The sequence below is a fragment of the Falco cherrug genome, chromosome 1 (assembly GCF_023634085.1).
Source record: "Falco cherrug isolate bFalChe1 chromosome 1, bFalChe1.pri, whole genome shotgun sequence".
In the NCBI taxonomy this organism is placed as follows: Eukaryota; Metazoa; Chordata; class Aves; order Falconiformes; family Falconidae; genus Falco; species Falco cherrug.
The window spans coordinates 103844437-103857637 of record NC_073697.1 but is presented as its reverse complement, the minus strand read 5'-3'; the positions used below and the strand labels follow the sequence as shown (position 1 = coordinate 103857637).

At 42.2% G+C, this 13201-nt stretch overlaps 1 long non-coding RNA gene across 1 annotated transcript in view; it reads left to right on the top strand.

Moving 5' to 3' along the window:
• LOC106631224 (uncharacterized) overlaps positions 1 to 13201 on the top strand; it is a 317186-nt gene that overhangs the window by 62897 nt on the left and 241088 nt on the right. Inside the window, exons 12-13 of the long non-coding RNA XR_008732814.1 lie at positions 1354 to 1495; positions 1584 to 11552. This is a non-coding gene — a long non-coding RNA (uncharacterized LOC106631224). The remainder of the gene's footprint in view (positions 1 to 1353; positions 1496 to 1583; positions 11553 to 13201) is intronic.

Below are 13201 nucleotides of genomic sequence, written 5' to 3'. Positions count from 1 at the left end.
TTGCCTGTGGAGTAAGGAAAGGCTAGGGGATGAATCCACGAGCTACCCGAAGGTAGAAGCTTCTTCACAAGCAGCTAAATTGGGTGTTTCTGAGTTAAATCCTCCAGTGCTTGCTCATTGGGTATTTCTCATATATGAATCTATGCGTACTTCAATTTTCATTCTGCAGTTGCATTTCCATTTATATCTTCTTATGTGGAGTCATATACCAGTTAAAAAAGGGGAGGGGAAATGAAAATGGAGAGCAAATAACTTGCAATAACATAAGATAAAATTGTTACCTTACAAAGGAAATGTGTGACACTGAGCACACCAAAAGGTATTACTTCATTAAATAAGGCTGGGCTTGAATATCATACACTGAATGTTGTAGCAGATTAAATGCTAATAATCAGATCAAAAGTGGATATATGAGATGGGAGATGAGACTGGGAAATTGCTTGCCAGACGGAACAAAGAGGAGGACAGGAGTAAAGTTATTAGCTCAATTAAGGAGAAAGATGGTTTGATGAAAACCTACGCTCACAGAAGTAAATCAAGTATTTAGAATATTAAAAAAAAATAACAACCAACCAAAAAACCCAACCAAAACAGAGAGAGAGACTTAATTCTATGGACAGCTTTTCTTTGGCACTCTCTATGCCGATGCATAAAGGTGTTTAGCAGCCTTTCAGTATTTTACAAGGAGTTCCTCAAATGGATCTCACAGATGGGAAATTACTGTTATCCCTGTGTTTTATGGACAGGAAGGGAGAACACTTGTGGTTGCAGCTTTCCCCATCCCTCAGGCTGGGGGTAGTACATGGCTCTCCTGGTGCCTGCCCCCTCGTGGGCCAGCTGCGAGGCCATGAACTCTGCTTTCAAGACAGATTTCCATGATGAAGCATTAAAGAAGTATTTTAGGTACCAGTGATCCCCAGTGCAAGATATTGGTGGATGCTTATGAAGCATTTTCTTATATCCCAGTCTGTTAACTTTTCATTAATTCAGGGATAGTTCTAGAAACATAAAATGTATAACAATAAATTGCCTACACTATAACTAAAAATAAAAATAAAATAACTATCTTAAACCCCAAAGGCCCTCACTAATTGACATGACATGCTAATTAAGCAGTTTTGATCAGAAATAATTAACATAATCCAGCTAGACCAATTAGAGCACAGGGGGGAAAAAAAGAAATTAGAACATTTTAGGAGCTTTAATTTTAAGAGTATCATTTGCAATATGAAATACCAGCTGATTCAGCAAAGTAAGCAGGAGTTCTGAGTTTAGGAAACAAGTTATAACCCACTACACAAGGAAATGGTAGATAAACTGAAAAGCCATGACAAGACATTTTCTTTGTGGCAGTGAGAAGACTAGCAGAAAACCTTTAAAACTTATTATCACCTCTAGAAGAGGCAGGCAGAAGGAGACGGAGCAGTCTAGCTGTTGCAGCAGCACTGAGAGAATGATCTAAATGCTGGTCCCACGCCATCGCCAGCATGGACGGGTGAGAAAAACACAGCCTGTGGGAAGCCTGGGTTTGAAATTTACCCTTGAGAGATGCTGTTAACAATTATTTGTTATTTCCACCGCAGAAGACTGGAAACCTCAAACCTCGCTGTCCTAAACGCAAAGGGAGAGAGAAGAAACCTACTAATGAAACAAACAGTGAGTGATATAATTGCAAATAAAGTGAGACAGCTCTGTGTGGAGATGGTGCAAACAGTTGCTTAATTTGTTTTTGGTAAAAAAACATACCAAGACTTGAACCCACTGAGAGGATCAGCAGTATGGAAGCAAGACAGGGTGGAGGAGTTTGACTTGCAACAGCCAGGCACTATGCAAAGCGTAGAGGGGCTGGGAAGGATGCAGCATTCCACAGGATCACACCAAGGATTGCTTCTGAGGCATCTTTCTCTCTTGCAGGCAGGAGCCAGGCACCATGCCTGCCTAATTATTGAGGCAAAATCCCAGATAAGGTCCCCTGCATGCTTTAATTAAACAGTCTCAGTACCTCTGCCAACTATTTTTCATCCCTGTTTTCAGTGGTGAGATGGGGTGTCCTGTCCCAGGCACACTGTCCCTAGGTTCTCATTCCAGCCAGTCCCCAATGATGCGGTGCCGCCGACAGCGTGCCAGCATGCCCTTTCCCTAGACATGCACCTTCATACAGGCTGGGCCACGTGGGAGGACTAAAGAGCACTTAGATACATTAGCAGGAAGAATATCATGTTGCTATGATGATGCGTTGTACAGTTGGGTTTTTTTCTGGTGGAAAGTTGCCTTGAGAATTTGAGCAGGTGCACAGATAGACTGAGATTTTCAGAATGTACATTTTGGTCTTTAGATCTTAACTGATTTGACCCCAGGGAGAATTCTTGGTAAAACGCTGTATGAAAAACTTTGTGAATAGAAGCTCCCTAGCAGGGAAGATTACATTTATAACTGTCTGTTTAGGTCTTTAACTAATGTTGAGGGGGTTGGAGTTTTTGTTCTTTTGCTTTTTTGTTAAAAAACCCCCCACTCATAGCTATTTTCACGAAGTATACTCTGTGTGCCTAACACAGGAAAATGTCAAATCCTGCAAGAAACTAGCTGCAAATCTCAGCATCTCAAGGTGCTGTCTTGGAACTTCATCTTCTCTTAGTGGCACTAGAACAATAATTCCTTAGGCACAAAATAAACAGCCTGAAGATCACCAAACTGATGTGAAATTTGGACACTACACATGAAATACTGAAGGAAGGGTTTTTTTCTTCTTCAACCTTGACACACACTTTGCTTTCTTGCACATCCCCAAAACTCCTGTCATCTCAGGGAACGTGGATTTCAAGGCTCAGATTCAGCTGGACTGACTAATTACTTGTGTTGTAGTGATCAACCTGCTTAATTTATCACTTCTTTGAACATTTAATTAGCCAACAGTGCAAGACAATTAGGTTCTGAATTAGGATAAATTAAAATGCTAGCTTTGCAGCTTTAAGGATATGCAAGCCACCAATTTCTGCTATGAAAATATTCAACAAAGCAGATAAGAATGCAAAGATCTCAGCCAGGTTAATGATTCTGAAGTAACACAGCCTTTGAAAAGCTAACTGTGAAATGCATATGTTTCATCACAAGTCAATCTGTCTATGCTGAAAAAGAAAAACAAGCAGCTGAAAATGGCAATTTCCTCCTCCTCCATGCTAAACTCCAGCTTCCCTCCGGTGAGTAAGGCCCATCAAACAACCCACACTTCCACTCCTACCCCTGGGTAACTGAGGTCCCAGATCAATCCCTGTATGCATCCATTTGAGGCAAGGTCACATTTTGTTTTCCTATAAGCAAAGCACTAATTCACATTTCTAAGTACTCTAAAACTGCTTTGGAACTGTCCCAGTATCTGGCAGTTAAATGTTCTTGAACAGATAGAGAATAATAAACCTGAATATAGAGCTTTAATAGGAAAAATGAGCAGTGGAGATGGTTTAAGATTAGTAGTCAATGGAGGCGCTTTTGTACAACCAGCAGAAATGCTTTCATTATGTATGCTGTCATTTGGTTTCCATGACTAAGCCATTGTAATAAACTGAAAAGGACCACAGATAATACTTTCAAAAGTGCTAAAGAATCACAGACCCAATTCTTGCTGGTTTTCCAAGACAGCCTCATTCTCAGTCTTGCACCTGCAGTGCATATTTAGGTGCCTTATTCATATATTTTCAGGATTACTATGGAAAGGATGAGACTCTTGACATCTTTGTGTGTCTTGATACCTGGGTCAAAGCCATGATAGAAAAAATTGGCTGTTAAAATCCTTGGGCTGATTTGACCTCTGAGAGCCTTTGTTCTTGAGGTATTGGGGACCGGTGCATTTCTTCTTCTTAATGAATATAACTTTACAAATACAGCCTCCAGTGAGATGCAAATGGATTCAGAATCTCTGGAAGAGCTCTGAGAGATGCTCATGCACACCAGTATCAGGCACCTATTGACACAGAAACCAGGGATTGCAAGCAGCAATACCAGTTTAGTTCCAAATAATTCAGACTACACTTTTCAATGGTGTATTTAGTCCTAATTAGTCCATTTTGAATTGTTTGCCCAAACTACACAATAATATCACTTCATTAAAGGGCTTCAATTAAAGAAGAGAGAAAAAAGTTCGCATCAGAAAGCTATCTGCACACTTTATACAAGCATTCTCAAATTAGAGATGAAATTACAGTTTCCTGTTACCATGAGAACAGCAACATTTCTCACAGCCTGTTAAAATTATTAACTCAAGGAGCATAGATCTTTTTAAACTTCATTATTATTTATCTAGGGTTGTACAAGCTTTGGCTGTGCCCATACTAACCATCATTAATCACGCATCAAGTGAACTACTGCCAGCACGGAGCGAGCCTCCACCATTTTTTGCCAACAGCTATAATTAGCTTTTATCCTTCCGTTGTCTTTTTTGTACAGCAACGTGTGGACATTGTAGCAGAGACTGCCATAATGAAGAAATGAGAAAAGCTTATGTCTCCAGGAATCTTACAGCTTGTGCTTCACAGCAGCTGGCAAGTTCAGTGGTGGTCTGAGTTCAGTGGTGTGGGGAAAAGGAATAGCGGCGAGGGCCTCAAAACACTCTCCTCGCAGCCAGTACAACCTACAGGTTTCACTGATGGCATCAAGTCACCCAAGAGCTTTGAGGTTGCCATAGCAATGTGCGCGGAGGCCAGCCTTGCTCAAGCAGGACAAGGGCTGCATGTTTTCCCTTCTGGTGGTGATTCGATCCTCTGACGCACAGGCTGCCCTGTCCTCTCCTTCTCACCTCAGCAGCAATTGTAACAGTTTGCTTTCAACAGAGAGAGGGTGAGGAAAAGCCACTGTGAGCATTTGGCTCAGGGCAAGAAAGATTAACGGCAGGAGTGAGGGTCTGAACCAGAGCGCCTGCTGTCAGCATGTGCTGTCAGCAAAGCTGGTCTGATTCATGCTGTACTTCATGTGCTTTGCACGTCCGGATGGCTCGAAGGAGATGGAGGGGACATTTGGAAAACGAAGGATTCCAGCTGCCTCGTTACCTGCTGACACTGAAGTCGCAGTGGCTGCCTGGGCAATCCATCACCACTCTGGCTCCTGCCTAGCTGCCAGCTTTCAGGTTATTCCAGGAGAAGGCATCTCGTTTGGCTGGGTGTCAAAAGGAAACACAAGGTGAATTCCTGTGGGGGGGTGCACAGCTTAGAGGCGTTTCAGTCTTTCTTCATGACATGCTTATTACTAGACTCCTGCTGCCATCCCAGGAAAGGACAGATAAAAGCTTTAGGATTTCACAGTTCGCATTCACAGAATTCCTTGACAATTCTGATTCTCTCCTTTTGTTAAATTGCTACCTAGATACAGTCAAACAGGCTTCAATGCCTTAAGATTAACTGTATTGTCTCCTGTAGGTACCAGCCGGGACTATGGGACTAGCTCAAACAAAGGTGGTGGCAGAAGCCCGTGAATGAGTGTGAGGGAGCGGTACTACACCTTGTGACGAGCGTGACGGTTCCTGTGTACACCTTGGCTCTGCAGGCGGTCAGTGCGTCCACTGTATGTGTACAAAGGTTAGGCCACACAATGCAGTCATCTTGCACTCTGCAAGTGCAATACAAATTAAAAACCAGCCTGGATTCTTTCTTTCTTGTTTTTTGGGGGATGAAAATCACTGTAAAGAGGCCCAACTCCCCCATTCTCAGTTTTCAGAATATCAGTGGCTTTGTGCTCCACATCTGTGCAGCAGTGCCCACTACCAGGAGCTGAGTTGTAGGCCACACTCACTTTTCCTGCTCTCAGAACAATTCTTGTACTTGTAAATCACACATGTTAGTACAAACCAGCTTAGAGGTGTTTTCCCGACGAATCTTTGCAGCTGCATCATTTTAGTTTTACTTAGGTCCTTAAAGGTACAAAGTATTTCCAGAGGGCAGAGCAGCTTATGAACGGAGAGCCGCCCTTTAACCCTCACTGAAACCCATTTTTAAGTAAGCTCAGGCACGAGGCAGCACAGCCAGACTGGTTTCTTCAGTACAGCCAGATCATACTTCGGCTACCTGCAAACCGTGTAATGTTTGATGTACGCACTAGACCTGCATTTTGCCAGTATGAAAAGGGCCCCAGCTCAATGTACTGTCTGCAGCATTTGTAAATTTTTGCCATGTTGTAATACAGCAAATTAAGCTGACACTTCTCACTACTGGAATTACTGATTTGTATTACCTTGCTATCTATCAGATTTTTGGTTACTTGTAAACCCAGAATTTCTTTAGATTCTTACCCAGTGCTTCCAGTAGTTTTGCTGCTTCATCTTCTTAAAGACCCTGACACTTTTGTGATCAATAGCTACTTACTGTTTACAAAAACAAAAGTCAGATAATAAAGATATGTTCATACTAACTATGAGGATAAAGATAAGATAAAGGAGGAATATCTCAATAGATGAAAATAGGTTTGAAGATAAGGAATGCCCATGAATGAATTCTGGGGAAAATAATAAGATTCCAGAGATAAAGTAAACCATAACAATCTTTATGATAATGGGAGAAGAGAACATTAAGAATTTTATTAGCAAGAACTACAAAAATTAGCTTTCTCCATTTTCATTTTAGAATCAGTGAACATTTTGTTTCCATAATAAAAACAGCAATGAAAATAAAATTGGACACAGGGCATTACACTTCTTCCTCTGCAGGCAAAGATGATTTCTCCTCTGTCAGAGGACTAATATGGACAATCAAGGCTTTAACTCTGGGGGGCATGGTGCATGTTACGAATGTGCCGTCTAACCCAGAGCTCCCTCTGCTTCAGAGCTCAGACTGCATTTGATGAGCATGACTTTGGGAGAGTCCTGCCTTCTCCGCTAGTCACACTAGGAACAGGAATCATCAGTATACTGATGGACAAAGGGGAAAGGTTTCCTTTATTTCTTTCTGTGCATTGGCTACAAATGAAGCCAGGGCAGGAGTCTGTATCCACATGATGCTACAATGCAGGACCTCCCGGCAGATGCTGACGCTGCCTGGCCTGAGCAGGCAGAGAAGCACCATATAATAACAGAGAGCTCAGTATACTGAGCTTAGGCAGAAAAACAGCTGTGCCATTCTGAAACTGCCATGAGAGGCTTTTTGCGGCCTCCCCTCTGCCTTCTTTAATAATCAGATAAGGACTCTGGGATTGCAAAGAACCTGCTAGTGATAGATTCCCTGGATGAAGCTCAACAAAGAAAAGTCCTACAGGCAGAGCCACTGGTAGACGCGCAGGGAGCAGAAATCACCTGGGAACAGCTTCAGATGTGTTCCTGAAGCAGAGTGAAGAAACTGCTCAGCTTGATTGAGTAATAGGTCTAGTCTCATGAACTAGCATCTTTGGAATTTTAGGTTGTGACTCAGTTACCAGAGCCATTTTATTAATCTCTGGCAGGAAGCGTACATAGTACACAATGTTTGGTGCAAGAACAGCTTCTTCAGTCAGCAGAAAGAGAATTTAGAATTAGAACTCAGAATTCAGACTCCTGAGATTTTGCAATATTGCAGCCACTGGACCACCAGGGACTACAAGGCTGTAGCAGTGACATGCTCCAGACTTGAAGTTTTCTGCATCTTTAGCTTTTCTAAGACACTTTTCACCAATCCACCTCAGCCACATCATCCTTTCTTAGCACCATCCTAGAGATATGTTCATGAATGCCTCATTGCCAAAGCCCAAATTGGGTTTGGGTTGGCTACTGAAGCCTCACGCTCTGAGATCTTTACTCCCATCTCAATAAAATGTGCATAGCACTTCAAGAACAAAATACAACCTCATCTTGTAATGATCATTATGCTGCATTTTGAAGCCCATTTGTCACTTCTCAGGAGACATTTCTAATATCATAACTTTGCATGCTCACTCACTGTAAAAAAAAAAAAAAAAAGCTGTTTCCAATGTCCAATCCTGAAAGGGTAGATTGCGTTCAGTGATTGCTCCAATTGCATTGCCAATGAGTCAAAACACTTTTTGCCAGGGCCATTAAGCAGACTAGGGGAACATTCATGTATGTTTAATGCTGAGGAAATCAGTACAATTGAATTCCAAGGATCAGACAGAAAACAAGTAAAATTAGAAAGGTTGATGGAATGAGCAGGGGGAAATGCACACACATTGCTAGAGAACCTCAGCTTGATAAACCTGGCTTTGGGATTTTTGGCAAGCTTGTGTTGTAAGAGTCTTACTCAGATCAGTTTAGCTACTCAACTACCTTGGTATAAGCACTAGCTCTAAATCAGAAGACTACATCCCAGAGCCGTTAGCAACTCCTGCAAAGGTGAATCAGCCAATGCAACACATTTAACTCCATTGGATTCACAGCACTAAGAGTTCAACTGAACACGACTACATCTTCACATAGCAGAGACCCAGTCAGTGCCCAGGTTCAGGCAAGATTTAGATTATTAGTTTAGATGTAGAAGCTACTCAGTAAGTTGTAAGTACTCTGAGCCTATATTGGACTAAGTTAGTTGATAAAAACAAGCTTCACGTTCAAAGGTGGACACTGACTTCTGTGGGTTTCTGCAGTGAAGCATGAGACAGGCCGATTGACTTCTAGGCCATTACAGGACCACCCTGCCAATACACCTGCCCTTTCATTAATCTCCCTCCTTTCCAAGCATGAAGAAAGACCCAAATTCCATTTTTTCTACATGCAGCTGTGGCAACTTATCCCAGGGAGGGATGTCGTCCTTGAAGTGTTCTGGCCAACATCTCATTGCTTCAGCCCTGTGCAGTGGGTAAAAGCCAGTGAATTTCTTTTCAGGCCACTCTATGATGTCCATGAGAAGCAGTGCGTACTTGTCCTACTGCTCTGCCTCCAAACCCAGCCCACAGCCCTGGAGGCCGTCTCATGGTAACCAGAAAGCCTTGCATCCCCTCTTTCTCTTGTTGGAGCCTTCTCCATTTTAAAGAAGTGACAGGTTTGACATACATGGCTTCCATCCCTTTGAACCATTAAACTGCTATGGATCTAGTTTATTGCCCTTGATTATGAGTCCTCTCTCTTCACCGAGCTGTAAATAAAGGCTTTTGACTTTAAACACAGCTCAGATATGTCATGATTGAAAACAGCCTGCTGCTCTCTCAACATGTTTATCTAATGTCTGCAGGAGGAAGAACAGGGTGCAGGAGAGCAGATGGTGCAGCTATCTCAGTGCAGAGTACAGTCTATGTATGCAATATGTAGACAGCCAGTATTTTCTAATGCAACGCTGTAATTATTGTGGAGAGGATTTTATTTTTAAACTGCAGCTTAAATAAAGCGATTGCTTCAGACCACACAGGCTCAAGCGCAGCTGAAATGACAGCAAGCCTTGCCTCCAGACAGGAGGGAGAATCCCAAATATACAGGCATAGGTGAGCAGGAACGTGGGACAAAGCAGCTACTGAAGGGAGAAGGGATTTCCAGTACAACCAGTGACTTGAAGAGTCCCCTCAAGAAAAAAATTTCTCCTCTTTAGAAACATACTGTAGTGGTGGGAGAGGGCTGGTGTGCTTTGAGAAGAGTATCAGTTGAAACTGCTCAAAACAGTGAAGAAGTGTAAAGGGAAACTGCAAAACTGATGAGGAAGACAACAACTAAAACCACAAAGTAGGGTCTTTCTGGGGGAAGGAAACTGGTGCAAATCAAGGTCAGCACTTACTCTGACCAGATGGTAAGCAACTAGTAACTAGCTATTCTTCCATCATCCAAATACTTGCCTCTATAGCCTCACATCACATGTATTATTCAGTAGGAGCAGACTTACAAAGACCTAATTAATCCTTTCAATTAGGTTAACATTTTCAGTACTTAATTCTAAGTAAAGTGCAGTATTTTGGACTGGTTCAATAAATAGCCTGTGTCACTTATCTCCCTCTCTTGCACAGAATCTCTGAAAAACTAAATAGAGCATGCTGAAATTGGTTTAATGAAAAGGCTTCCTTCGGAAGTTATCTCAGTAAGAAAGGCAGTAGCACAAGGAGGTGTATATCCCTTTGAAATGGGACTGGGGATTGTTAGTTACTTCAGTACAGAAGGGACAGAGATGGGGAATAAGCGAGGGGAAAAAAAGGCTGGGACATTCTTCCCAGTTTAAAGAGAGTGAAGGTGCTGGCTGCTGAGTGCAGGCAGGACTGTGCATGGTGCTGTACAGGGAAAGAAACTAGGCTGCTCTTGCTCCAAATGGCTCAGCCCCAAAAGCCACCGCATGTAGTTAGAGCTGCGCAGACAGTGCCCCACAACACCCCATGTATTAGTGATCCACCAAAGTGGATCCAAATGCTGGAGCCTGCATTTAGGCAAGAAACAACCAAAACAGCAGCATGAGTAATGGAATTTAAGAACTGTCGCACAACAAAGGAGTCGCAGTGATGCCCTCCAACAGTCACTCCTGCCAGGCAATAAGAAAGCATTTTCCTTCTTCAGTGATCTGAAGCTTTTGAAATGAATATACACTTTCTATTTCTCCCTTCTTCCTGAGATAACGGCAACAGAATACTTAGTGATAATCAGGACTATTGCTAATTTTGCATGGTCTTCAGTAATTTACTTTCCGCATGTCCTCATTTTCCCTATTTGTATAGTGCAGCTTGTACCTACATCATAAGAGCTTTAAAAGGAAAAAGGGATTTATATTAAGCGTGATTCTAATCTCTTTTCCAGCATATATAAATAACTTCTGCACTGAAAATTCAGCCCTGTATTCTGGCATATTTAGATCGATATATTTTTTTAAGGTAAAAAGGTATAAAAAATTACAGAGCACTTGAAAATAAGTGACTGGCTAAAGAATTCTGCTGTCTAACAGAAAATATTTCTAAGTACAAATGACTTTACAATCAGTCTGCACATAACGCAGCAGAGATCTGTTGAGAAGTAATCCTAAGGAGGTGCCAAGACTTCACTACTATTTTGTTCCTTGCATGTTCTTGTAATGTTGGAAAGCCAAAGTCCTGGGAACAGGGAGCAGAAGGGGAGCTCTCTGTTGGTACTTGCCAGTGGATAGGGAGAAGAGCCATCCCATGGTAGCAGCCCCACGGGGAAAGGAGTGCAAGTGAGAAAAGGCACTTGGCTGGACCACTCAGGTCTCATCTGCATGAAATTAGATGTTATATCAAAATTATATGTTCTCTGCAACTTTAAAATAGTATTTGCACTGGTGATTGGGAGCGTCTGGACAAGAGAACTTAAGTTTATGTTACCTGGCTAGCATGGCCACTCCATCAGAGATGGCAAACTGCTGACATACTGGGAAAGAGACCCACAGAGAACTAGTTTGTTTTGGTTAGAAAGACTTCCGAAGGAACTCTCAGGCTGCTGCACTTTTCCAAAAGAGCTAAACATCAGCAGAAGCTGCAGCAAGAAACATGTCCTCCATCAGTTGTAATCTTGATGCTATCATAGCTTCTGCAGCAGTAACAACCCCCAGCAAGCTGGGCTGAGGATGGTGCCGAATGCAGGAGCTTACTACCCAGCACAAAGCCACAGCTACCTGTGGGAGAGACAGTGCAGTCCCAGAGACTTCAAATCCCTCCAGAAGCAGATGGTGAGTACTAGCTATCTCAGCAGACCTCCACAGCTGTGGAAAGAGACTTAGATCATGTACTTTGTCCTCTTACCCCAGGCTGTAAAATTTCTGTGTACGCTTGATCATTCAGTGATGCTACACTATGGGCTCCCTTCAGTGCGTTATGCTTCTTTAAACCCCATGTGTAAAGTCGCTGTTTGATAGTGAGGAAGAATTACTCATTCCTGAATGTCCTGAAAATATAATTGAAGTTCCCTGGATAATGACTAGCAACTTGAGCTGTTTAAATCCAGTCACCTAGTCTCCTGAAGAAAACAGGCCTTTGTGACCATGTGGTCAATCTACCTGTAAAACAACCAGCCCCCCAGAAATTTATGAACCTGGTAGCCCATCTTCACATAATTTTACTTAGGAATAGACAATTCAAAGGTAACAACATTTCTGCAAATTTTATGACGATTAGTGTGTAGCTAGAGTAGGAACCCGAATGTGCACCTCTGCCAGGGGAAAGGCAAGTGGATCTCTGTTGTCATATATACTGCTTGGGGGTCACCGTCTACCTTGTATTGCTCAGTGTGGCTCTCACAAAGGACACATAAGGAGGCTGCAGTTACTCTGTGTGAAAAGAGAAAGCAAAAAAAGGAACAAAAAGCTCAGCTTCATAGGAAGCTCAACTCCATTAGCTCCATTGTTCACAGAAAAACTTGATGTTTTTAGCTGAGACCACTAAAAACCAGAGCTTTCCTTTTTAGTGCCAGAACAAATGGTTGAAGCAGTTGGAAATTTCTGAAAATATTAATGGTGGTAGTAATAAAGCACAGAAGGTTCACCGTGTGTGTTTGGTTCTTGTTCTAATGAATTCTGAGTAGAAAAGTGTATTTTAATCATGAAGGACTTTGAAAGTAGTTCATAGTGTTGTGTTTTTATTATTATTTAGTACAATGATTCCTCTTCTCTAAATTCTTGAATCGTTCAGGCAAAAGAAAAAAAAATCTACCCAGCATTTCCTCCACTGACTCCAACAATTCAGGGCTGAACTATCACATGCTTTAGAATGAGGCTCAATCTATTTATTAAAAGCCTTCGTACATAGTCAGTGTACATCAACAGCAAGTAAGCTGTTCTGCAGCCAGAATTCCCCATACCGCCAAAGGAAGAAGTCCAAGTCATCTGGGTGACCTTGATGACCCCAATTAACAGCGAAGCACTAGTTAAAAGTTCATAGGCTCAACTGAGCTTACACTAACAACACTGTGTTCAAAGAAACACTGAAGATTCCAGATGTTTCAAATTTTCTGTGCATTTATAAAAATAAAATGACCTTTTCCTGACTTTTTGCAGAAAAAATAGGAATTAATCTGGAGGGGTTTTTTAGAGATTTGCTGTCCTTGAATCAAAGAGAAGCATTCTTCCTGTTCATGCCACAGAACAGTCTCTAACACCATTCATGGAGGAACCCTGTAGTCCTCCACTGCTCCATCCACTCCAAGGCGGCTGAGGAACCTGCATCAGTGAGGCTGAAAACTGCTCATGCAACACTTCCCTCCTTCAAGTACTTCTGTACTGCACAAACAAGACCACTCAGGTGCAGCCTACTATCAGACCGTTAGCATCTGAACCTGTTGGCTGGTGGTTTTTTGGTGAATATTTTTTTTTTTTGTCCCTTC